At 45.8% G+C, this 27,532-nt stretch overlaps 1 protein-coding gene across 1 annotated transcript in view; it reads right to left on the bottom strand.

The window, feature by feature from the left end:
• The window catches only part of HOATZ (HOATZ cilia and flagella associated protein), a 69,491-nt gene that overhangs the window by 20,902 nt on the left and 21,057 nt on the right, over nucleotides 1-27,532 (bottom strand). The gene's annotated exons all lie outside the window — the stretch shown is intronic.

The following is a 27,532-nucleotide window of genomic DNA, read 5'->3' as shown; positions in this document are numbered from 1 at the left end:
TGTACCATAGCGAGTATACTCGCTCATCTCTAACCACTACATAAAACTGCTTTATGATATAAAATATCTTAAAAAGCCACAAACAATGAGAAATAAGTGGCAGATAGAACAGTCAAAGGCCATGTCATTGTGATGTACAGGATCTGTCAGAAAACACCATGAGGTGTAGCGCAATGCAATCTATTGCTGATGAAGCAGTGTTACTCGAAGGGGTTACCCAGGGTGAAATTATCCCAGGGGTCCATCATATCAGCGTCTGAGACCACTGGAGGATCCCCCTAGCATTTAGAGGGCCACTTTGATAGGGACAGATTTTGCTCAGTAAAATAACAAAGTCACATAGTATGGAAGGCTGTAAAAAGACATACAGTATATCCATCCAGTACAGCCTATTATCCCACAATGTTGATCCAGAGGAAGGCAAAAACCCAACAAGGTAGAAACCAGTTTTCCTCACCTTAGGAAAAAAATTCCTTCCCAACTCCAATCTGTCAATCAGAATAAATCCCTGGATCAATGATCCTTCTAAAGTAATCAGCGACTACAACATGTAATATTGTTGGATGTACTACTGTATGCACAGACAAGCTGATCGCTCATTGCATGCATCTGACACTCCATCTTTCTTTGAGCATTGTTACAGATCATATAAGGCATATCAATTTGCACATTGTTGGATTACTCCCAGAGTACTCCGTGACATCATTGAGTGAATAAGGGAGATGGAATAAATCCCCCACAGCGCCACCTATTGAAAGGCAGCATTCCTTCAAGCCAAAGTCAGACTTTTTATACAAGCCTTGTTACAATGACCGGGAAATAAAAGCAAAGCCAGCCTCCATGTACATACAGCTGTTTCAGGGTTTTTGCCCTTCAGCAGTGTACAGTAGGAGTCTAGCTTTGCTAGTGAGAGGACAGGGGTCAGAAACACTATCTGTTCTCCTTAGGGAGAGCAACTAACTAAGTGAGGAGACTGAAATGGCCATGCACGCTCCTCTGGGTAATATGCAAATAAGGGAGATGGAATAAATTCTCCACAGTGCCACCTGATTGAGTGAATCATGTGACCTGCTGATGCAATTGTGAACAACCTATATAGAGGAAGGATCTCCTTCAAGCCACTCCGTTCTAGCCATGCTCAGTCGAGACCAGCCAGGTCACACCATAATTATCATACTGAGATCTGGCTTTATCCTTGAGGCTTTTGCATCTATTTTTATGCTGCCCAACTATCTGTCCAGGAGAAATTGGAGAAAAGCTTTTGCACTGGGCGATGCCATCTTGATGCTCTGCTTTCAACCTTGCTTTTGGATGGAGCACAGCCAGCACAATCCGAGTATGCTCTGTGGGGTGTGCTCCAGTAACAATGAACAGATAGACAGCGTGCCCCACAGATGCTCCGGGCATTGATGAACAGCTAGAGCATGTGTTCTACACTCCGAGCAAGCTCAAAATGTAAAGTTGAATATGCTTTTTATAAACATATATTTTTAGGCTTTATCAAATAATTAAAGGCATTTCCCAATAATAATCTTTTCATGAACACAAGAGATTATTTACCTTCCAATCTTGTAATTATCATAAATGACCATTGACCATAATTATCATTAATGACCTATCATCATGATAGGTCCATCAATAGTTGATCAGCTGCGCTCCGCCGCTCGGGAACTCGGTCAATCAGCGCCGCTACACACAGGGGTTGGAGCGGAAACCACTTCTCAGACTCCTGTGTAGTTGCCAGCACTTGTGACTGCAGGCTGGGGTCCCATTGAAATAAGAGCTGCGCCTGCAATTTTAGGTGCCAGTCGCTACACAGGAATCAAGAGTGGTGGCATGTCAGTTTCAGTGCGGCTTGGCAACAGCATGTGGACAAGATTTTTGCAAAATCTCATCCACTTTGCTGGCTAATCCCAGGATTAGGAGCCGCGGGCGAAATTGCTGTGCAGATATTTTGCATGGAAATTCCGCGGGAATTCCGTTCCCTGTGAACCCAGCCTAAGGCTATCTAATGTGTGAAGTTAGTGAAGTGGTCCGAGGATGTGCCAAATCCATCACAGCATTGCACGCTCTTTGGCACGCATGGATCTCACACTGTACACCATCTCATGGGTAATATACTTCACACCTGTATTTTGCGCCAAAAAACCCCCCAAACAACTAGTGCGCAATAGTACCAAATCTTGTGCATCTACTTTTGAAAAGTGTAAATCATTAAAAAATTTGTCTAAAGTGATTTGGGTTAAATGTTGGTACAGTTAATGGCGGCATGCTGGTGTAACAAGTACATGTGGCCCCGTGTGTGGCAGAGACCTGGAGGCGATGTGGTAGGTATCCTGTAATGCTGTCAGAAGCCTTAGAATAACCAGATGTCATCCAGCCTTCAGCCCATCCCTATACGGCTCCTCCAGATGTTGGCTGGGAGTGGGAGGAAAAATGTGATAAAATAGGATTATCAGTCTTCTTCCTTCTTGCTTTGGAAACAGTTCCCAAAGACATGAACTCGGTCACCTTAGGTCGCATGCACAAGGCACATATTGCGGTAACATCCACGTATTCCATGGAGATTCACTGTGGATTTTGTTACAGATTTGCTGCAGTTTCATCTAGTCATTTGAAGAAGAATATCTGCGGTGAACATCCCCAGCATAAATAGATATACTGCAGATAGAGATGTCCGCACGGCCGTCAGTAAGGCTCCTTCACGCGGGTGTATTTATGCACGCAGTTCGCAGAGAATACAACCCATTGATTTCAATGGGATAGTTCGCACTTTCTCGTGTGCACAAAAAAAAAAAAAAAATAGATCTTGGCTCCATTTTTGTGCGCAGTTGCCCACCAAGGGTCCCCTTAGAAGTCTATGGGAGGTACTCAAATGTGCATAGAGGTGCGATACCCTGCGCAATTCTGTGAGAAAAAGAACACATCTGGAACTCATTAGGCTAAATGGCCATTTAAATCAGGGCACAAATGAACATGCCCTGCATGCGCAAAGATATACAGTAAAATACCCCAATATGTGCGCAAAAAAGGCTCGTGCATAGCGCAAATACTCTGCGCTGAGGCGCGCACAAAACCGCAACAGGGAAGACCTCATTTCATATCCTCTTGTTAATTGTTCAGCCGTACTTTATTAGGAAAAGCTTATGGAAACTGCAGCAAGAATGGACATATGAGTTATTTCTCCCATGATTGATTTTGTTTATCCATTCCTGGTTTTTAAATTCAGACTATCAGCCCAAGTGAAAAATCACTCGACACAACATATTCAAATGAATGGGTTTCCTGCTTCCATTTTTCTGTACTAGATTAGATGATAGTTCATCCTCCTGACTGTATACATATGGTCTTTAACTTATTTAGGTGAACACAGAAGGAAATGATAAATCAGGCAATCCTACCAGCAGGCAGAGATGGTACTGCCTCTAGCTGCTCATGTGATGCTGTGCTGGTGCATCATGGGACTATTGCATAGAGGAAGATATAGAAAGGAATCTTAAAATCAAGATGTTGTCAGATAAGCATAAAACAGGAGGCTGCACTGCATGGAAGCGACTGCATTATACATAAGAGATGTCCAGAGTGTAACAGGCAGTCTGAGGAGGGGGTGCAGGGATGGAAAAGTGTGTTTGCCCCTTTAAAAAGAGATTGTTCAGGATTGAAAACAGATGGCGGCTTTCTTCTAAAAATAGCACCACACCTCCCAACAGGTTATGTATGGTATAGCAGCTCAGTCCCATGCACACCAATGGAACTGAGCTGTAATACCAGATAACTCCTCTTTTTCTAGTCCTGGAAATCCCACCCCATGCCTAATAAAGATATAAAACCCTACAAAATGAGTCAGCCCAGAATGTTGGAACTATTTAGACTTTATAAAACGTGCAATGAAAGCTGTACGTTAAACGTAATACTCCTCTAAGACTATAAAACGTAATATAACCGCCAACATCATGTATCACACCAGGTATACGAGCCTAGAATGTAGAAGATGAGAAATCCCATCTCTTGTATACCGGTCTGTAAAATGGTTAACGGCATCGATAGCAGCAGCCCTGCTTCTTAGCGGATCCGATTTGGAAAGAAATGTTTAATGTTTCCTAATGGACTGGAAGCACTACTTGTGCAATTAATTGGAAGCGCGTATTTGCTGACTTGCAGAATGCACCGTGCTGCACAGCTCAGCTTCTTCAGGAGCTACTATAAAGATTTGTACGGCTGGCGTTTGGCCCAGCCGCTCAATGCGCTCTTTTTACATTAAAGAGAGTAAGAATTTTACTGGAATGACAGCAAATTTGCCAGTTTGCACAAGTTATGGCCGACGGGGTGCACACTGCTGGGCTGAGGTTTTATGCAGGGCACATAAAACTGATGGGATGCGTTCAATTAGTTTTAGCTAATATTAATGTGTGCCCATCCATGCTAAACAAGGGCAGCTCTCCCTCATTGACCCAGTATTGATGGGTGCAAAGATCTCGTCACAGAACTGAGGCTTAATCCGTAATTATAGTGCTGCATAAAACAGTCATTTTTACCATGTCTGTTTACCAAGATGAATGGTAATGAGGAAAACCAAATTCTGGGACTTTTTGCTCAGCGCTGATCGCGAAAACCAGACATCAGCCATTGGATATGTATTAAAACAGCAACTTTATCTAACCTCCATCCAAGGTGTTTCAAGGCTGGAACGTCGTCTTCATCGCAGGGCCGGCCTGGTGTGGAGATATGTTGTACAGGTGGAGAATTAATTTGCCTTTCTACTGCATATCCATTGACTAACCTTAGGCTTTTGTAAGCAGTGCTAATCAAAGGATCTCTGATTTTGTTAGTTGTCCTGTCCAACGGAATCCAAAAGGAGGTACAAGTAGCACCTGACCACTTAGCCTGGTTTGTGCTGGTACCTGCAGTAGTGCGGCCACTAGTACACGCGATTCAGCACTAATTGCCGGGCTGCACCTGCACTTGTAAATTCAGCCCAGCAATTATCTAGAAAACTGAGCGCTAGTGGAGGCCACCCACACTCGTGTAATAATCTTATTGGTGTTGTGTTCACTAGAAAACCATATCAAAAGGTGAGCAGTACATTAATTGTTTTTAACCCCTTATTTGCTACCCAAACATATTTCACAATGGTGCGTCATCTTAGCTTTACCTTCCGTCTTGGAAGCTCAGTATTTCCTGGCCGAGGTGAAAAATCCTAGGCTGCTTTCTTGACCACCTCACTAGGGGTTACGGAAAACAGGCGAGGCGGCAGCCTTACATGGTTTGCATGGCTTCCACTGAAATGTTGGGTGTTATGGAAGCAGTGCTGCAAAGCTACACTGTTTCTGTAATGCCTGGTGAAGGGGTCGAGGAACCAGCCGTGGATTTCTCAGCTCAGCCAGGAAGAGCTGACATGGGAATACCCCTTAACCCTTTCCAATCCACTGTCTGACGTTTGAAGACATTATGATTTAAGGCGGTACAGCTCCGATGTTGGAAGATGTCCGTCGGGGTTCTCTTACTGTATATTGCCAGCCTCTCTGCTGTTGGAGCGTATCCAATGTGTCACCTCATGCAGTACTGGCTTTAGGCAGCATATTGCGCCATTGTATAATGGCAGAAAAAGAGTAAGCCCCCTGGGATAGAAAATCAGATTGGAAAGTGTTAAAAGGGAATGTGTCATTAGAATCAAGTGTTTAAATCGAGCCTTTATAAATCACAAAAAAAAAAATCCTATAGAATATGTTAAATTGTCTAGGTCACCATTTATAGTATATTAAATTTTACAATGAAAGGTAACACAACATATATATATATATACACACACACACAGAAAAAAAAAATCAAGTGCCTACAAGGAGTTATCATTTTTTGCCATAATCGGCATGCATTTAAATCTCAGGTAGATATACAAATAATTAGCCTTGTGGTAGGATTAGATGAACGGTCTTGCCACGTGAGGCCCTTGGCCTATAAAGAGGCTCTCAGAGGCTCCTTGTGTGTAGTGACATCTTCTTCTGCTTTTGTAGAGCTTGTTGATCACAGCTCACCTCCTCCCCCTCTGTGCATGATTACCTCTGCACATGCCAAAGAGCATGCCTGCAACACTATCCAGACACAGGTTCCTATAACAAATATGGCTGCTGTAAAGAAGATCTCTGAATGCTGTTAATAGCAGCTCAGGCAAGATCACCATCCTGATAAAAAGAGATTAATAGATTACCAAAGGAGTGCATCAGTGTCTGGTTTTATTAATTAGATACAGGCGATGCACTCCTATTAAATATTTTTTGGTCATTGTTTTTATCCCTGAGGTTTACAGCAGAAAATTTCCATTCTCTGAATATCTATAGTTATAGTTACAGATTAATTGGACTACTTGCCATTTCTGCTTCTCTCAGATTCAGCAGCGCATCTGATTACGGTGGGGGAATTCATTATCTTACATTAATACTTGCATGGTAAAAGGATTGCTGAATCTAAAATTCATGGGATGCATTTATAATCTAATTGAAATTATTAAGGGAAGCGGAGCTGTCCATATTAGTTAGATCTATAATAGAGATAGGCAGACATTAGGGAGATATTTAATTACAGCGCTAGTTTAACCCCTTTACCAGCCTCATCAATATAGTATACAGACAGGCAGATAGAGTGTATATTACAGAGTGACAGAAATCCGGTGATTGTGATGAAGACATCCATGTCTTCAGGGGCATAACTATAGAGGGTGCAGAGGATGTGGTTGCACCCAGGCCCAGGAGCCTTAGGGGGCCCATAAGGCCTCTCTTCTCCATATAGGGAGCCCAGTACTATGAATAAAGCATTATAGTTGGGGGCCCTGTTACAGATTTTGCATTGGGGCCCAGAAGCTTCAAGTTATGTCTCTGTGCAGTATGGTTTAGGTATAGGTACGGGTACAGAAACAGATAGAGGAGGGGCCCCAGCCCCCTTTTTGCATCGGGGCCCCTGAGCCTTTAGTTACACCCCCGCATGTCTTTATTCAGTCCGTGTTAGATTTTGACTCTTTCAATAAAGCACGGCTCCAGATGGCAACCAAAATTGTGCAAATAGCAGATTTTTAGGATTGTCACAATATGTGACCAGATCTACTGCCATGCGGCAAGGTAAAAACAAACAAACAGACACCCTACATTTAGGCCAGTTTCACACAGCAGAGAATATTGCGCAAGATTTGTGCATTGCAAGACACACAAATCTCACGTGCATGCGAAGCCCCTCCTTTTTGAATGGAGTCATTTACGAGCAATGTTTCCCCTTACAGCATTGCAGTGCGGGAACAAATTGCGGCATGCTCTAATTTTTTTGTGTTCCTCAGAGAGCATCGCTTATTGATTTTTATGGGACCTTTAATGCCTCACATGCGATGCGATGCGATGCTTCCCATTGAAATCAGTGGGAACACCTCCGATCCTCTCGCGCGATAGAGGATTGGAACTTCACAGATGCACTTTTGCCTGAAAACCATCTTGCATCCGCATGTTCACGGCCCAATATCGCGCTTGCCCATAAGTCGTCTTAGCAGACATGTCGCATGCTAGCGCCACCTCTGCTAGGAGTACCACCTCTGGCACACATGCATTCCCCACCGGAAAGGGTCGTCACATTAGACAAGTGGGATCAGAAAACATCACTATTGCCATTGTCACTGCGGCTACTTCAAAAAGTGTATGTAATATAGGGCCTGCCTGAGGTGCTTTGCATATGATTACTGCGAGGCGGGAGGGGGATACAGGTGTTAAATTCTGGATGTGTGTATCCTGCAAGGGGAAGCTCTGGGCGTGCGTATCCTGCGAAGGGGGAGCCCTGCATTCTGGATGTATATATCATACAGCATAACATTATGTATAGAATACTGGATGTTCCCATCATTAGGATGTGTAAGGGATTACTGGGGGGAGAGCTTTGGATGATGGGTAGTTTATACTGGTGGCACTTTATACATCATTTATAGTACTGAAACACGTTTTTATTTAGAACCTCTATATTATACACGTATTTACATTTTCAGACCAAAAATTGTCTTTATTTAAGCAGCCAATGGCTCATAGGTATTTTCTTTTTAGTGTGGGACACAAACTATAGTGCAGAAGCCATAGATGCCTCCTATAAATGTGTGACACCCAAAGATGCACCTCCAGCACGATGCCCAAATAATACTGCAAACGCCAGATTCCCCCTATTATAAGAATGCAAATGCCAAAGACGACCCACATAACAGTGTGTAATCTACAGCTGGTATTATTGTACCTTGATGCCACCGGAACTGGTTTGTGTGCTCCAGGGTAAGGCTAGCTGCCCTCTATTATTGTGTAACAGTCACCGATACACCCCATAATGCAAAAGCTATAGAGTATCCATATAACTGCAACAGCCAAAGCTGGTCCTCCCCCGTAACAGTGCACCAGCTATGGACACTCCACAGTGAAATAGCCACGGATGCCCCCGTTACAGTACAAAAGATAGAGGCCTCCCCATAGCAGTACAACAGCCACAGCAGCCCCATTATAAAGCTGAATTCATACAGGTGAGTGCGATATTTGTCCAAGCAACTCAACTGATACCCAAATACACTGTGTATTTGTGCATGTAAAAAAAAATTTTTTAATTATATTATATGGGCCCATGTATTCACTGCGTAATTGCGCTGGCCCATTCTCTTCGATGGCCTACCACAGTGCGTAATATGCAACAAAATAGGGCATGCCGCTTTTTCATGCGATCGAATGTTGTGTGAAAATATACTCATGTACAGACCTATTGAAATCAAATTCATGGAGTATTACGCACACAAAAATTGCATGCGTAATATGCTGCGGAAATACGCTTGTGTGATTGAGCCCCAAAAGTAAACTGTTCTATTAAAACAAACAAAATAACTTTGAATAAAGTCCATTTCTAAAGATTAACATAGAGCAGAGCAGTACACCAGTGTTGGGGCCGATGAAGCATACATGGTTTTCTCTACCATGGCACACATCTACTGAGGAATGAGTTCCACAGTACTCAACAGCAGCTGTGCTTGGGTGTTCTTTGTGGTGCCCCATGGCAACTGAGACACAAGGCCCATGCTGAGGAGCTGGCGGGGGTAGAGATGGCACTTGTCACGGTGGCTCTACCAGACTGCTCCCGGGAGGGATGCACGGAACCTCGGCCAAGGCACCACTAGGCCTCTTTCAGGCAACGCCGGGGGGCAGTTAGCTGAATAAGTGTAGTGGACTAGATGAGTTGTCACGTGTGACGCCACCGTTCCTTCACACTGTTAATTCTCTGGCGGCAAAATAAAGATAGTCCACACACACAAACTGAACTTAAAAACTCAAATCTCTGAGAACGAGCGACATTCCGCAATGGCTGTGGACAGGGGGCCTCACTCTCAATCACTCACATTTATAATCATACGACATCATGTGACTAGACAAACTTGTTACTTTTTCCAGACACATCTCAGCCACTTACAGACATTAACCTCTTGCATGCTGCATCCACATAAAAGATATGACATGTATGACAATTATGGAGGGGCCAGATAGAGGTGTTTCAGGCCACTACATTCTTCATCATCCCTTTTATAGAACTAATGGATCTGCACAAACATGGACAATCTACAGCCCCTCAGGCTATTACAGGAGAGTGAGTGAATCCAATGACAACATTATATTATTGAAGCACTGTTTAAGTTGCTGTCCTTAGAACAGTCCATCAATGATAGATCAGTGGGGGTCTACTGCGCAGGACCCCTGACGATCAGTTATTTATCAGGCTAATGCACTCATGCATGGAGCAGATTTCTGCACAAAGCGAACAGCTCTGTTTCCACTACAGTGACCAAACCTGAAACTGCAGGCAAAAAATCCCAGTGAAGTGAATGATACCTTTGCCTGTAATAACAAACTGGGCCACTGCAGTAAGAACAGTGCCATCTGCTGCCTTCAGAAATCATCTCAGTGCATGAATGCAGCAGCCCAGCAAACAACTGATGACAGGGGTCCTACGCAGCAGACTCCCGCAGATATACTACTGGTGGCCTATCCTACGGATAGGCCATAAACAGTTTACAAGTGGACAACCACTTTAGTACAGTTTACTTCTTTGAATAGCCTCCAAAATTTGGGACATTTATAGATTCTACAATAAACTGCTCTTTCCAGCTTGAATAACTGCACTAACATTTATAGACACCGGTTCATGCCATTACACAAAATAACGTATTTACTGCGGTGTATTTAAAGGTAGAGCTCTCATGGGATCGGTTACCTCAAGATCTCATTGTTCCTTGGAGAATGCACTCACTTAATATACAAGCTTTCAAGCATTGTCTTCTCTGGAAACTACATATGGTACTTACAAAGGCTCCTGCAAATATAAGGATTAAAAATATCAGTTTCCATGAAATAGGCTATAGTTGGAAATGATCTACAAAACCAGGTCAGGGGAACTGAAGAGATTACTCTGCAGATACTGGACAGGGGGTGCGGGGAAGCTTTGGGTCATTAAAAATGTCAAGATAATGTAGATTTCCTATATTGCCAATGTTTGTCTGAGTGCCCAGAATTAATTTGTCTTTCTAATATAGTATTTGGCTCAACAAATATGACAAGTTTTAAGTTATTGGCGCGGTATAAGATGTGCTGTGTCACGTAGGCCTTATTAAATTAAAGGGTTTCTATATTTTACCATTATACACCTACTTTCTATGATCGATCCTACATGATTGCTGGTTATTGCACAGTGCGGCTTTGACAACTTGCTGAGAATCTGAATCTTTAAGATAAGCCATCAATATATGATCAGCGAGTAAATCTAAAAAATTACAGCAGCACTCATATTAAGAAGAATGCAGATGCAAGTCTCCCACAGAGTTTGAATCAAAGCTCCAAGTAATAGTTTTGCTTGAGAAAGGTTCTATAGAAAGAAGCTGAAATGTGGCAAAAGGTGAAATTAAAAACAAAACAAACAAAAAAAAAAACTGAAAAAAAGGAGTCCTTCATATGCTGGATGTGCTGTCTGCATGTCTACTGGGAATACATGATTTGTGGTTGTCTGAACTCTAACACTTCTGCCAATCAGCATCTTAGCATCCTTAAAGTTATTACCTGGGATACTAATGGCCTATCCTCAGGATAAGTCATCAATATCAGATAAGTGGGCATTCAACTTCTGGCACTACTGTCAATCAGCTGCTTAAAGGGGACATGTCACTCGGGCGAGCGCTGTAGCCTCTTTGGGTTAAGACGCAACGTTCATCGTCACATAGCCTACATGCAGATCAGTTCCATTCAAGTGAATGGCACTGAGCTGTGAATGGGGTTGAGGTGTAACACATTGTGTTTCCCTGGAAATAAGCCCTACCCTGATTTTTCAGGATTTTTGAGGAAGGCTTAAAATATAAGCCCTACCCTGAAAATAAGCCCTAGCTACACTACATTGAAAAAAAACAAACAACAACAAAAAAAAGGGGAATACATTACCTAGCAGGTGCGGTCTGCGTTCCTCACACCACTCTCCGGAGGTCCGTGCTGTTCCCCTCGCCACTTGTACACAATCACTTCCTGGTGACAGGATTCATAAATCCCGCCTCCAGGAAGCGATGGCTGTGATTGGCTGAGTGCGACGCTCAAAAAACCAATCAATTCAGCGCTCGATGAGCCAGTCACAGCTATTACATTGGTGTATCCAGCGTTACATTGATTGGTTTTTAGAGCACCACGGCTCAGCCAATTTATAAATACCGCCTCCACAACGCGATGCCTGTTGATTGGTTCTTTGAGCGCCGCGGCTCAGCCAATCAATGCAGCGCTGGAAGAACCAATGCTATAGCTGTGATTGGGTCAGAGCACTGCATTTATTGGCTGAACACGGCGTGTGAGAAACAATCATAGCCATCGCTTCCTGGAGGCGGGATATATTAATCCCTTAACTAGGAAGTGATGATGTACGAGCAGCTAGGAGTGAAGAACAGCGCAAATCTCCGGAGAGCGGTGTGATGATGTGCACAGAGCCTGCTAGGCAAGTAAAAACACAGTAGGTACCACTGCTACAAGATGTACAGGGATGGTAGACCTGGAAAAGGCTGCAGTGCCCTTCCAAACATTGCAGCCTCTGCAGATCAGTGGGTCTGACGGTTGTTGGTACCCCAACTGATCTCATATTGCTGACCAATCCAAGAGAAAAGTCATTAATATATTTTAGTCCTGAAAAACCCCTGTAATTTTTTTTTAATTCAAACATAGAGGGTATGGCTAAGCATGGTATTGCAAATTAGCCCTTTCATGTGAAAATGGATGACCTGCAGTACCAGGCATGACCATGTATGTATAAATGCAGTGATGTGCCTGGATTAAAAGTAGATAAATCATTGCATGATAGAGTTGGAAGGGACTTCCAGGGTCATTGGGTCCAACCGCCTGCTCAATGCAGGATTCACTAAATAATCCCAGACAGATGTCTGTCCAGCCTCTGTTTGAAGACTTCCATTAAAGGAGAACTCATCACCTTCTGTGGCAACCTGTTTCACTCAGTGATCATCCTTCCTGTCAGAAAGTTATTTCTAATATCTAATCTGTGTCTCCTCCCACCGCTTCTAGTCTTTCCTTGTACAAATTAGAATATGGCTGATCCCTCTGTACTGTGACAGCCATTCAAATATTTGTAGTCAGCTATTTAGTCTCCTCTTAGCCTTCTTCTTTTACACACTAAAACATTCCCACATTCTTTAATCGTTCCTCATAGGACATGATTTGCAAACCGCTCACCGTCCTGGCAGCTCTTCTCTGAACTTGCTTCATTTTGTCTATGTCTTTTTTAAATCAGGGTGCTCAGAACTGGACACAGTATTCCAGATGAGCTCTGACTAAGGAAGAGTAGAGGGGGATAATTACCTCCTGTGATCTAGACTCTATGCTTCTCTTAATGCATCTCAGAATTGAGTTTGCCTTTTTTGCTGCTGCACACTATTGACTCGTGTTCAGTCTCTGATCTATTAGTATACCCAAGTCTTTTTCACATGTGCTGCTGCTTAGCCCAAGTCCTCCCATTCTGTATGTGCTTTTTTTCATCTTTCTTGCCCAAATGTAAGACCTTGCATTTCTCCTTGTTAAAAAGCATTCTGTTTGTTGCGGCCCACTGTTGAAGCTTTTCTAGATCTTTTTAAATCCTCTCTCTTTTCTCTAGTGTTAACTATCCATCCTAGCTTTGTGTCATTGACAAATTTGATCAGTTTCCACTCAATTCCCTCCTCCAGATCATTTATAAAAACGTTGAACAACACTGGGCCTAGGACAGAGCCTTGTGGTACCCCACTTGATACATTCTTCCAGTTGGATATGCAGCCATTTATGCACACTCCGAGTATGATCCTTCAGCCAGTTGTGAATACACCTACCGTAACAGTAGCCTTTTCAATCCCATACTGGTCATTTTTTCAATAAGGAGGGTATGAAATACTTTGTCAAATGCTTTACTAAAGTCAAGCTGTATTGTAGCTACCCCATTTCCCTGATCAACCCAGTTGGTGATTCTGTCCTAGAAGAAAGTTAGATTAGTCTGTCATGACTAGAGATGAGCGAACGTACTCGTCCGAGCTTGATACTCGTTCGAGTATTAGGGTGTTCGAGATGCTCGTTACTCGAGACGAGCACCACGCGATGTTCAAGTTACTTTCACTTTCATCTCTGAGACATTTGCGCGCTTTTCTGGCCAATAGAAAGACATGGAAGGCATTACAACTTCCTCCTGTGACGTTCCAGCGCTATACCACCCCCCTGCAGTGAGTGGCTGGGGAGATCAGGTGTCACCCGAGTATTTAAATCTGCCCTGCCCGCGGCTCGCCACAGATGCATTCTGACATAGATCAGGGAAAGTGCTGTCTTGCTTTAGCTGCTATAGGGAGAGTGTTAGGTGTTATATTCGTCTTGAAGAACCCCAACGGTCCTTCTTAGGGCCACATCTGACCGTGTGCAGTACTGTTGAGGCTGCTTTTAGCAGTGTTGCACAATTTTTTTTTTTGTATATCGAGCGTGCAGACCATAGCATCCTCAGTCTGCAGTCATTTTACAGAGTATAGGGGCAGTACTGGTGAGGCAGGGACAGTGGGAAAGGTGAAAGAGATATACTGTCTATATAGGCAGTGGGTTTTTTCAAAAAAATTGGGGAAAAATACTATATTTGGGCTGCCTGTGACCGTCTTCAGTGTACTGCGTGTCCGCTGGGGGTAGTAGTCCTAATTAATACGCAGCTAAGCGTTACAGCAGGCTTGCGCAAAATTGTTTCCTGCCTCTGCTGTGCCCGTTACATCACCGCCGTCATAGCGCCAGAGGGAAACAGTATACATAATATACGCTGCATACAGTATCTGTCTTGTGTTTCAGCTCACCATTTAAAAAAATAGAAGCAAAATACATAGGCCTACCACTGGCCTTTGGCCACTTGACTGCTTCTGCGCTGTGAATTCCACTAGCTCAGTCATACGCACCTACGTCTCACTACAGGCGTGCGCAAAATTGTTTCCTGGCTCTGCTGTCTCCGTTACATCACCGCCGTCATAGCGCCAGAGGGAAACAGTATACATAATATACGCTGCATGCAGTATCTGTCTGGTGTTTCAGCTCACCATTTAAAAAAATAGAAGCAAAATACTTAAGGCCTACCACTGGCCTTTAGCCACTTGACTGCTTCTGCACTGTGAATTCCACTAGCTCAGTCATACGCACGTACGTCTCACTACAGGCGTGCGCAAAATTGTTTCCTGGCACTGCTGTGCATTCCGTAAGCGAAGTCAGCCTCCAACCACAGGCCAATAAGCGGCACATTTAATTACAGCGTTCTGTTTCTGCTCTACTCGTAATACACCATGCTGAGGGGTAGGGGTAGGCCTAGAGGACGTGGACGCGGGCGAGGACGCGGAGGCCCAAGTCAGGGTGTGGGCACAGGCCGAGCTCCTGATCCAGGTGTATCGCAGCCGACTGCTGCGGGATTAGGAGAGAGGCAAGTTTCTGGTGTCCCCAGATTCATCTCACAATTAATGGGTCCACGCGGTAGACCTTTATTAGAAAATGAGCAGTGTGAGCAGGTCCTGTCGTGGATGGCAGAAAGTGCATCCAGCAATCTATCGACCACCCAGACTTCTACGCCGTCCACTGCTGCAACTCTGAATCCTCTGGCTGCTGTTCCTCCCTCCTCCCAGCCTCCTCACTCCATTACAATGACACATTCTGAGGAACAGGCAGACTCCCAGGAACTGTTCTCGGGCCCCTGCCCAGAATGGGCAGCAATGGTTCCTCTCCCACCGGAGGAGTTTGTCGTGACCGATGCCCAACCTTTGGAAAGTTCCCGGGGTCCGGGGGATGAGGCTAGGGACTTCCGGCAACTGTCTCAAGAGCTTTCAGTGGGTGAGGAGGATGATGACGATGAGACACAGTTGTCTATCACTCAGGTAGTATTAATTGCAGTAAGTCCGAGGGAGGAGCGCACAGAGGATTCGGAGGAAGAGCAGCTGGACGATGAGGTGACTGACCCCATCTGGTTTGCTAAGCCTACTGAGGACAGGCCTTCAGAGGGGAAGGCAAGGGCAGCAGCAGGGCAGGTTGGAAGAGGCAGTGCGGTGGCCAGGGGTAGAGGCAGGGCCAGACCGAATAATCCACCAACTGTTTCCCAAAGCGCCCCCTCGCGCCATGCCACCCTGCAGAGGCCGAGGTGCTCAAAGGTCTGGCAGTTTTTCACTGAGAGTGCAGACGACCGACGAACAGTGGTGTGCAAGGTTTGTTGCGTCAAGATCAGCCGGGGAGCCACCACCACCAGCCTCACCACCACCAGCATGCGCAGACATATGATGGGCAAGCACCCCACAAGGTGGGACGAAGGCCGTTCACCGCCTCCGGTTTGCACCACTGCCTCTCCCCCTGTGCCCCAACCTGCCACTGAGATCCAACCCCCCTCACCTCCGCTGTCCTCGGCCCCATCCAGCAATGTCTCTCAGCGCACCGTCCAGCCGTCGCTAGTGCAACTGTTTGAGCGCAAGCGCAAGTACGCCGCCACGCACCCGCACGCTCAAGCGTTAAACGTGCACATAGCCAAATTGATCAGCCTGGAGATGCTGCCGTATAGGCTTGTGGAAACGGAGGCTTTCAAAAACATGATGGCGGCGGCAGCCCCGCGCTACTCGGTTCCCAGTCGCCACTACTTTTCCCGATGTGCCGTCCCAGCCCTGCACGACCACGTCTCCCGCAACATTGTACGCGCCCTCACCAACGCGGTTACTGCCAAGGTCCACTTAACAACGGACACGTGGACAAGCACAGGCGGGCAGGGCCACTATATCTCCCTGACGGCACATTGGGTGAATTTAGTGGAGGCTTGGACTGAGTCAGAGCCTGGGACCGCTCACGTCCTACCCACCCCCCGAATTGCGGGCCCCAGCTCGGTGCTGGTATTTGCGGCGGTGTATGCTTCCTCCACTAAACCACCCTCCTCCTCCTTCTCCTACGCAACCTCTGTCTCGCAATCAAGATGTGTCAGCAGCAGCACATCGCCAGCAGTCGGTGTCGCGCGGCGTGGCAGCACAGCGGTGGGCAAGCGTCAGCAGGCCATGCTGAAACTACTCAGCTTAGGAGAGAAGAGGCACACGGCCCACGAACTGCTGCAGGGTCTGACAGAGCAGACCGACCGCTGGCTTTCGCCGCTGAGCCTCCAACCGGGCATGGTCGTGTGTGACAAGGGCCGTAACCTGGTGGCGGCTCTGCAGCTCGGCAGCCTCACGCATGTGCCATGCCTGCCCCACGTCTTTAATTTGGTGGTTCAGCAGTTTCTGAACAGCTACGCACGCTTGTCAGACCTGCTCAGAAAGGTGCGCCGGATCAGCGCACATTTCCGCAAGTCCAAGACGGACGCTGCCACCCTGCGGACCCTGCAACATCGGTTTAATCTGCCAGTGCACCGACTGCTGTGCGACGTGCCCACACGGTGGAACTCTACGCTCCCCATGTTGGCCAGGCTCTATGAGCAGCATAGAGCTATAGTGGAATACCAACTCCAACATGGGCGGCATAGTGGGAGTCAGCCTCCTCAATTCTCTACGGAAGAGTGGGCCTGGTTGGCAGACATCTGCCAGGTCCTTGGAAACTTTGAGGAGTCTACCCAAATGGTGAGCGGCGATGCTGCAATCATTAGCGTCACCTTTCCTCTGCTATGCCTCTTGAGAAGTTCCCTGCAAAGCATAAAGGCAGACGCTTTGCGCTCGGAAACAGAGGCGGGGGAAGACAGTATGTTGCTGCATAGTCAGAGCACTCTCGTGTCTATATCTCAGCGCGTTGAGGAGGAGGAGGAGGAGGCGGAGGAGCATGAGGAGGAGGGGGAAGAGACAGCTTGTCCCACTGCTGAGGGTACCCATGCTGCTTGCCTGTCATCCTTTCAGCGTGTATGGCCTGAGGAGGAGGAGGATCCTGAAAGTGATCTTCCTAGTGAGGACAGCCATGTGTTGTGTACAGGTACCCTGGCACACATGGCTGACTTCATGTTAGGATGCCTTTCTTGTGACCCTCGCGTTACACGCATTCTGGCCACTACGGATTACTGGGTGTACACACTGCTCGACCCACGGTATAAGGAGAACCTTTCCACTCTCATACCCGAAGAGGAAAGGGGTTCGAGAGTGATGCTATACCACAGGACGCTGGTGGACAAACTGATGGTAAAATTCCCATCCGACAGCGCTAGTGGCAGAAGGCGCAGTTCCGAGGGCTAGGTAGCAGGGGAGGCGTGGAGATCAGGCAGCATGTACAGCGCAGCAGGGGAACACTCTCCAAGGCCTTTTACAGCTTTATGGCTCCCCAGCAAGACCGTGTCACCGCTCCCCAGTCAAGTCTGAGTCGGTGGGAGGACTGTAAAAGGATGGTGAGGGAGTACATGGCCGATCGCACGACCGTCCTCCGTGACGCCTCTGCCCCCTACAACTACTGGGTGTCGAAGCTGGACACGTGGCCTGAACTCGCGCTGTATGCCCTGGAGGTGCTTGCTTGTCCTGCGGCTAGCGTCTTGTCAGAGAGGGTGTTTAGTGCGGCTGGGGGAATCATCACGGATAAGCGTACCCACCTGTCAACCAACAGTGCCGACAGGCTTACACTCATAAAGATGAACAAAGCCTGGATTTCCCCAGACTTCTCTTCTCCACCAGCGGACTGCAGCGGTACCTAAACAATACGTAGGCTGCACCCGCGGATGGAAGCATCGTTCTCTATCACCATCAAAAACGGGGACCTTTTAGCTTCATCAATCTGTGTATTATATTCATCCTCCTCCTGCTCCTCCTCCTGAAACCTCACGTAATCACGCCGAACGGGCAATTTTTCTTAGGCCCACAAGGCTCAGTCATATGACTTTTGTAAACAATGTTTATACGTTTCAATTCTCATTAAAGCGTTGAAACTTGCACCTGAACCAATTTTTATTTTAACTGGGCTGCCTCCAGGCCTAGTTACAAATTAAGCCACATTAACCAAAGCGATTAATGGGTTTCACCTGCCCTTTTCTGAGGTACATTAGTACTGTTGGTACACCAATTTTTTGGGGCCCTTGCCAATAGTGTAATCCTAGTAATTTTTATGGGCTTCGCCTGCACTCATGGTACAGCAAGGTGTGTGGGGTTGGCCTACACTTTTGCTACATAAATGTAACTGGGGCCTTGTCTATACTGCAACTACTGAAATGTGAAAGAGACTGTTATCTCCTTAAACTGCTGCAACGGGAATGTTACTGTGGCCTGTCTTGACTGTTACTACTACTGAAATGGAACTAATACTGTGCTCCCCCTATACTGCTGCTTTGGAATTGTTACTGGGGCCTGTCTTGACTGCTACTATTACTGAAATGGAACTAAGACTGTGCTCCACCTATACTGCTGCTAGTGATATGTTACTGGGGCCTGTCCCTAATGCTACCGCTGAAATGTTACTAATTCTGGGCTCTACCTATACCACTGCTAATGCTATGTCACTGGGGTGTGGAAACGGAGGCTTCCCAAAGACATGATGGTGGCGAGGCCATTTCCCACCAACGCGGTTACTGTTAAGGTGCATATAACCACGGACACGTGGAGAGGACACGTAGTGCCTCAAAAACATCCCCCTCCTCCTCCAACAATGAAAACATTCTTGGCAAATACCTTTGCATTGGTCCGTCTGGTGGCAGTCCAAGAATTTCACCTTTACCGACACAACAAGAGAGCCCCTCACCATCCCCCCACCACGGCCCACTTAATCCTGGCCACATTCCGAAAACCAACTAAATAAAACCGCGTTACTAGGTCCGCAGTCGCCACCACATTCCCACCAACGCGGTTACTGTTAAGGTACATATTACCACTCTGACTGGGGCATGCACTGTGGGCCGAAGCACACCTGTATTGTATGTGACGTTAGCTCTGCTGAGCAGGGCACTGCAATGGGATACATTTATGTACCGCCGATGGGTTCCAGGGAGCCACCCATGCTGTGGGTCCACAGGGACTTCACATTAGGGATTTGTACCTGCCAGTGCCTATGTATTAAAAATACCAGTCAGACTGGGGCATGCAGTGTGGGCCGAAGACCACCTGCATTTAATCGGACGTTACCTCAGCTGTGCTGGGCAATGCAATGGGATATATTTATGTACCGCCGGTGGCTTCCTGGGACCCACCTATGCTGTCGGTCCACACGGAGTTGTAACTGCATGTGTCCATTTCGAAAGAACCCCAGTCTGACTGGGGCATGCAGTGTGGGCCGAAGCCCACCTGCATTAAACCTGACGTTACCTCAGTTGTGCTGGGCACTGCAATGGGATTTATTTATGTACCGCCGGTGGGTTCCAGGGAGCCACCCATGCTGTGGGTGCACACGGAATTCCCATTGCGGAGTTGTACCTGCCTGTGACTATTTATAAGAAACCCCGGTCTGACTGGCGCATGCAGACACCTTGACAGAATGAATAGTGTGTGGCACATGGGTTCCCCATTGCTATGCCCACGTGTGCAGCTCCTGATGGAGGTGGCACAGGATTGGATTTCTCATTGCTTCTGTACAGCATTGTGGGCTATTGCCCCGCCCCTTTTAAAGAGGGTCGCTGCCTGGCCGTGCCAACCCTCTGCAGTGTGTGCCTGCGGTTCCTCCTCATGGCAGACGCACTTATAAATAGACATGAGGGTGGTGTGCCTATAAGGCCAGCATGTGGCATGAGGGCAGCTGAAGGCTGCGCAGGGAAACTTTGGTGTGCGCTGCGGACGCAGGGTCGTGCGAGGGGGGGGGGGGGGTTGGGCAGCATGTAACCCAGGAGAAGTGGCAGCGGAGTGTCATGCAGGCAGTGATTGTGCTTTGTTGGAGGTAGTGTGGTGCTTAGCTAAGGTATGCCTTGCTAATGAGGGTTTTTCAGAAGTAAAAATTGTTGGGGGGGGGGGGACCCACTCTTGCGGCTTAATAGTGGGACACGTTTCTGTGTCGTTCCCATCATTTTTTTGAATTTCCCAGATTTTCACAAATGAAAACCTTAGCGCGCATCGGCGATATACAAAAATGCTCGGGTCGCCCATTGACTTCAATGGGGTTCGTTACTCGAAACGAACCCTCGAGCATCGCGAAAAGTTCGTCTCGAGTAACGAGCACCCGAGCATTTTGGTGCTCGCTCATCTCTAGTCATGACTTGTTTATTACAAACCAATGCTGGCTCTGGTTAATTACTCCATTCTCAAAGTACTTGCATAAATGCTTTTTAATAGTTTGGGTACAAGATCTTTCCCAGTATAGATGTCAGGCTCACACAGGCCTGTAGTTTCTTGAGTCCACCTTCTTCACTTTTTTTGAAGATAGGGACAACATTTGTCCTTTTTCACTCTTCTGAGACTGCTGTTCACCAGGAATTTTCAAAGATTACGGAGAGTGGTTCAGCAATTACTTCTGCTTCCTTTAGTATTCTAGGATGTAATTCATCTGAGTCTGGAAACTTGAATTCATTTAAGTTAGATAAGTGTTCCCTCGCCATCTCTCTGCTTATAGATAGCCTGCATTATTTTATTCCCCCAATAGCAAAGGAAAGATCAGCTGATGTTCCATCTACTTTCTGAGAGAAAATAGATACAAAATAGGAATTTAAAAGTTTGGCCTTCTCATCATCATTTCTAACTAATTCAGCATTTTTATCCTATAAACATCCTATAGCATCTTTGACTTGTCTTTTGAGATAACCCCAAAATCCTTTTTTTTAATTACTTTTGGCCTCTGTTGCAAGCCTTAAAGGGGTTGTCCCGAGGCAGCAAGTGGGTCTATACACTTCTGCATGGCCATAATAATGCACTTTGTAATGTACATTGTGCATTAATTATGAGCCATACAGAAGTTATAAAAAGTTTTATACTTACCTGCTCCGTTGCTGGCGTCCTCGTCTCCATGGTGCCGACTAATTTTCGCCCTCCGATGGCCAAATTAGCCGCGCTTGCGCAGTCCGGGTCTTCTCCTCTTCTCTATGGGGCTCCGTGTAGCTCCGTGTAGCTCCGCCCCGTCACGTGCCGATTCCAGCCAATCAGGAGGCTGGAATCGGCAATGGACCGCACAGAAGCCCTGCGGTCCATGAAGACAGAGGATCCCGGCGGCCATCTTCAGCAGGTGAGTATGAAGACGCCGGACCGCCGGGATTCAGGTAAGCGCTGTGCGGGTGGTTTTTTTAACCCCTGCATCGGGGTTGTCTCGCGCCGAACGGGGGGGGGGGGGGGGGGTTTAAAAAAAAAAAAACCCCGTTTCGGCGCGGGACATCTCCTTTAATTCATTATTAGCTTTTCTGACACTTGCCCCACAGTTTCTGCAGACTACATCATAATCTTTAGATATTTCCCCTTCTTTCCATTTCAAACATATAGGTTTCTTCCTTCTAGCATGCAAGTTCTGTGTTCATCCATCCTGGTCTCTTTTGATGCTTCCCATTCTTCCTTCTTTTAGGGATTGTTAACGATTGTGCTTTAAGAATCTCATTTCGCAATATTTCGCCCTACCCTCTTTCTGAGTCCATTATAATCTACCTTTCTGAAATCCAACCTTGAGGTCTGAGTTTTCTCATTTCTTCCTTCCCTTTTTATCCAAAATTCAAGGATAGCATGATCACTGCCTCCTAAGGTCCCAGCCACCTTTACTTCCTCACAACCATTTCCTCCCTGGTAAGAATTAGGTTCAAGATAGCAGATCCCCTTGTTTTCTCCTCTACGTTTTAGAAGATAATGTTGTCAGCAAGAACAGCTAAGAATTTGCTGGATCCATTACTCTGATGTAAAGAGAGTTCATCAATATCTTCTGATTGTCCAGGCGGCCTATAGTAAATGCCTACAGTAGTGTGTCCTTTCTGTTGTTCTTTCCTTGTGTTCTTACCCAAACAAACTGTTTCTACAGAACTGCCATGCTCTGAAGCTTGAATCTCTGTGGAGACGTCTGCTTTCCTAACATACAATGCAACGCTTCCTCCTCTTTTATTAGGTCTGTTTCTTATAAAAGGTTGTATCCTTCAAGCCTTGTATTCCAATCATCCCAAGAAGTTTTCGTGATGCCTATGGCATCATATTTTTCTTTCTGTCTTAGGAGCTCAAATACCCCTTGTTGGTTTCCCATGCTCTGTGCATTTTTGTAGAAACATTTTAGTTTGTCATCAGGGTCTCTTGCTCTATATAAGACCATATAAGTGACTTCAATCAGTAATAGTAATGCAATCACTCACTTTCCCTTTTCTTCTTTATCTGGCCCAGACCACCATGATGACTTTCCCTGGTCACAACTTGTCTCTGCAGAATGACACAGACATCTGACTCCTAAATTTTCTAGCCACCTGCCTTTGTTTTCCAAACCTTTACATACTCCCTGTCCATAGTGCCTCAGATAGTAATAATGCCACCCATGGTGCCCCACACAGTAATCCCTCTTTTTGTGCCCTCTATAGTCCCCACACAGAAAGTGTGTCCTAGGGACAAACCACTACTAAGTTAAGGAAAAACAGCGCAAGGCCAGCAACGCACACATGCTAAAAAAGGCTGCAGAAATTATGCAGCATTTACACAACAAGGCATTTGGAGGAGATTAAAAAAAAAATCTCCTTCACACTATATGGAAATTTTCCGCAATAAATCTGCAGAGTTTTTGAAAAACTGTATTCTAAATCTGCAGCAAGACTATTTATGTTCCAGATTTCCATTTAGGTGTGGATTTGGCCACTGCGTATTTGCTGTAGGTTTTTTTGTTGCGGAAAGCCCTGGCAGATAAACACCCTGTGAAGGCGGCCTTAGGCTAACTTCACACGGGCAAGCGCAATATGGGGCTGTGAATCCCACGCCTATATCACGCTCCCCACCATGTGAAATCCCCAGGGATGTGAGGAGTTTTCATCACTTCGGGGATGCAGGGATCCTCCAGTGAGGCTGTCACAGCCATGGCAGAGGATTGTGGAGTGTCTCCCATTGCTTTTAATCGGGATGGCGCTGCTGTTGCCAGCCCCATTGAAAATAATGGGACTGCGATGTGAAATCACGCAGCCTGATAGCATCACATCGCAGGGCCATGTGTGAAAACATCGCTCATGTATAATGCCCTATTAAAAAGAATGGGGTTCATATTTGTGCATTTCAAAGCACACAAATCTCGCACGATTTTTATCACTTGTGTGAAGCCAGCCTTAGGCTATTTTCACGTATAGCAGAAATGCTGCAAATTATCAGCACTAAAATTCGCAAGCTACAGATATTCCTCTGCTATAGTACTTGCAGTGTTGAGACTCGAACTCAGGACCCCTTGCTCTCTAAGCTGAGCCATCCAGGCCTCTTGATAAGTTTCCCTTTCAGCCCCTGTTCTAGCTCCACCTGTTCCCGATTAGGACTCACTATAAAAGCCTGGCCCTGCTACTCCCTCCTCTGCTCCACAGCATTGATCAGCTCAACTTCTACCTGCTCCTCTGCTATTGCTACAAACCTCCTGATACTGACTTCTGGCTTCCCTTCTGATCATGCTACTTGCCTCATCCATCTGTATTGCAAACAGAGACTTCCCATTGCTGACCCCTGGTTTACCTTCTGACTAAGTTACCCGCCTCATCCATCTGTACTGCAAACCAAAACCTCCCCTTGCTGATCCCTGGCTTCCCTGCTGACTACGCTACCCACCTTATCCATATGCAAACCAAGACCCCCTGTTGCTGACTCGTGGCTCTTCCCTGACTACTCTCCAGACCTGCGGCTATTAGACCCCAGGCTCCAACCCAGTGCCTAAAGCTGCTACAGGCAGTGTGGATGATCTTCAAAGAAATCCTATCCACGTTAAGGAAAATGTTATTTTACCTGTGGTGTGGATTTTAAATCCGTAACATGTGCATTTACACTGCAGTATGTCACCTCTTCAAAACACACACAAGAAAAAAAAAATTCAACGTCAAAATCACTGTATTACATGCACGTGTTGACACAAATCTGCACCAAAATCTGTAAAATCTGCTAAATGTGAATGTAGCCTTGAGACTGGCAAACTACTGCGAGGTAGCACTGAAGCATGTCCTGCGTTCCTCAACATTGCAATGTTTACTGAGGAATTAGCAATAAAGGCCGGAAAAAAAATACAGTTGGCTCTAGAAAAATGCTATCAGTCATTTTTTATTTTTTATGAAATTAAAAACAAAATGTGGAAGAGCGAGAGAGAACAAATGTTAGTTCTTCACAGGTAGTGAAAATGCTGCAGATTTTCCACAGCATTTTACAGTCCCAGTAGTGTGGATGAGATTTCAAGAAATCCACATGCCTCCGAAAACATCTGCAGGGTAAATTGGCCTGCGGTGCAGAACTTAAATCTGTAGAATGTCAGTTTTTGCTGTAGTCTTTAGAGATGAGCGAACATACTCTTTTCGGGTGTTTTTGCACTCAAGCACCGCTTTTTCCGTGTAACTGACTACTCGAACGAAAAGATTCGGGGCGCCGGGGGTGAGCGGGCGGTTGCAGAGGGGAGTGGGGGGGGGGGGGGGGGAGAGAGCTCCCCCCTCTTCCCCACTGCTACCCCCCGCCTCCACCATGCCGCCCCCCGTATCTTTTCGTCCGAGTAGTCAGTTACCCGGAAAAAGCGGTGCTCGAGTGCAAAAACACCTGAAACGAGTACGTTCGCTCATCTCTAGTGGTCTTTCAGTGCGGATGTGGTCTTCAAATGATGGGTTGAAATCCATGCCAAATTATGCAACAAGAGCCTGAGTGCTGGAAAACACGGTTAGTACCCAGGCCAACTTCTGGTGTTTAGTGTCCAGCCGTCATCAGCCACCACCATCATCAAGCTAGGGATGAAAGGGAACTTTGAGGTTTGCCTGACAGCTCTCTCCCTATACCCAAGCAGGGAGAGGAGAGGTCAGTCTGCTTGCTGTGGGCAGGGTGAACCTGATGCGGCCCGCCTCCAACTCAAGAGCTCTGTTCCAGAGTCAAACTTCAAAGTGTATACGTATATTCTGCTTAGTTACAGAATAAACACTTACATGGGGGCGCTGTGCAGACCTGTCAAAAGTTTATGCAGTCCATTATTTGGGCAGCATAAACTTTGTGATTGGCTAGCCACCCTTTAAAGAGAACCTATCAGCAACCCCTCCCCAAACGAGCTTGGCTGAACAATGAGGTGAGCCGATTCACTCCAATGAAAAAGCTGTAGGAACTGGTGATTAGTAACCATCCATATCATGTTTTTAATGTACTTTTAGCTTACATATTAAAATGTACTGAGTGCAAATTTTAGCATATATTTTGAACATATAGCCATAAGTTTGTCAGTTTTAACATTAAAAGATACGTTTTTCACTGTGAAATCTTTTTTTAATAAAACCTTGTAATTGAAAAAACGTATGGAAATGAACACCTTTACATTTCCATCCAATTTATTTTTTTATTTTATTTTTTTACAATGATTTAAATGGTTTCGTTTTCACTAGTGCGATTCTCGTGCAAGAAAAATAAGCCTTGCCCTATCTTTACTGCACACCGGTCCTGCCCTATCTTTCCTGCACACCGGTCCTGCCCTATCTTTCCTGCACACCGGCCCTGCCCTATCTTTCCTGCACACCGGCCCTGCCCTATCTTTCCTGCACACCGGCCCTGCCCTATCTTTCCTGCACACCGGCCCTGCCCTATCTTTCCTGCACACCGGCCCTGCCCTATCTTTCCTGCACACCGGCCCTGCCCTATCTTTCCTGCACACTGATCCTGCCCTATCTTTATCTTTCCTGCACACCGGTCCTGCCCTATCTTTATCTTTCCTGCACACTGGTCCTGCCCTATCTTTCCTGCACACCGGTCCTGCCCTATCTTTCCTGCACAGCGGTCCTGCCCTATCTTTCTTGTACACTGGCCCTGCCCTATCTTTCCATCTTTTTGCACGAAATTTGAATAGCAAAATAAAAGGAAAAAAAAAAACCTGACTGGTTCATATGAAATACGCTTCATAGCAGCGAATGTATTTGCGCAAGCAGTCATCTGTCGCAGCCCTAAAACATGCACTTGACAGATGGATAAAACGTGATGACATGACGATCCAGCAAGAGAATTCCTGTCAGTTGGGGAGGGGGGGGGGGGAGCACAAGAGTCGCACCATTCTTGTTTTCTGCACTTGCTGGGAAGAATGTAACAAGCATCAACCTCTACGGTGTCAGAAATGTAGCAATCCATGAGGAATTTAACTTAACTACCATACCTTGCTCCAAAAGCCATTGAAAAGACGAAAACCATGGAACTGTATTTTCTATTAAAAAGTTAAGTGTCAAGTTTAACTTTGTTACATCTGTATCCATGTAACTCACTGAGTATCTACCACTCATCTGTTTACTAAAGACTAAAAATTAGTCTAGAAAAAAAAAAATTGTAGCAGGCTAGTAATTCTGTGTTTACTGCACTTTCAGGGGAAATTGCTGCCGGTGTTAGCTAACGAGACGGCCCACCTAATAGCTAAGGGCAAATTAATGTAAAAATTTATTTACAGTGAAAAATGTGGTATTAAAACAGCACTTTTTTTTTTTTTTTTAAACTCGTTTTATTGAATAGTATGCATCACATACAACAACAATTGAAATTAACTGTGTATACATCAAGAAACTCTTTCGCATTGATATTCGGTACTCAAATACGTTACATTTTCTCTGTGTTTATCAAGTATATATTGATACATGCATTTATAGTGTTAATGACATTCTTGTTTACTTTACATGTCGAGCCTGGGTGTGATTCGTCTTAGTAAATTTTGAAACATTTCCTGTGTGGGGTTTGGGTTTGTTGACCCGCACCAGATCCCCCAGACTTTATCGAATTTTTCCGGGTATTTTCTGTTTTTGTAGACAATTTTTTCGTATGGTAGGATGGTATTAATAATACTCTGCCATTTTTTAATTGTCGGAGGGCGCCTATCCATCCATCGCAGCGCTATAACCTTGCGGGCATAAAATAGTACTTTAGTAAGAAATATTTTATCATAGTGCTGCCACTGTTCCTCATCCATGATCCCCAGCAGACACATTGCAGGGTCCA

Source organism: Eleutherodactylus coqui, chromosome 6 (genome assembly GCF_035609145.1).
Source record: "Eleutherodactylus coqui strain aEleCoq1 chromosome 6, aEleCoq1.hap1, whole genome shotgun sequence".
Classification (NCBI taxonomy): Eukaryota; Metazoa; Chordata; class Amphibia; order Anura; family Eleutherodactylidae; genus Eleutherodactylus; species Eleutherodactylus coqui.
Note: the sequence above shows the minus strand (reverse complement) of the source record. Positions and strands in the feature narration are given on the sequence as shown.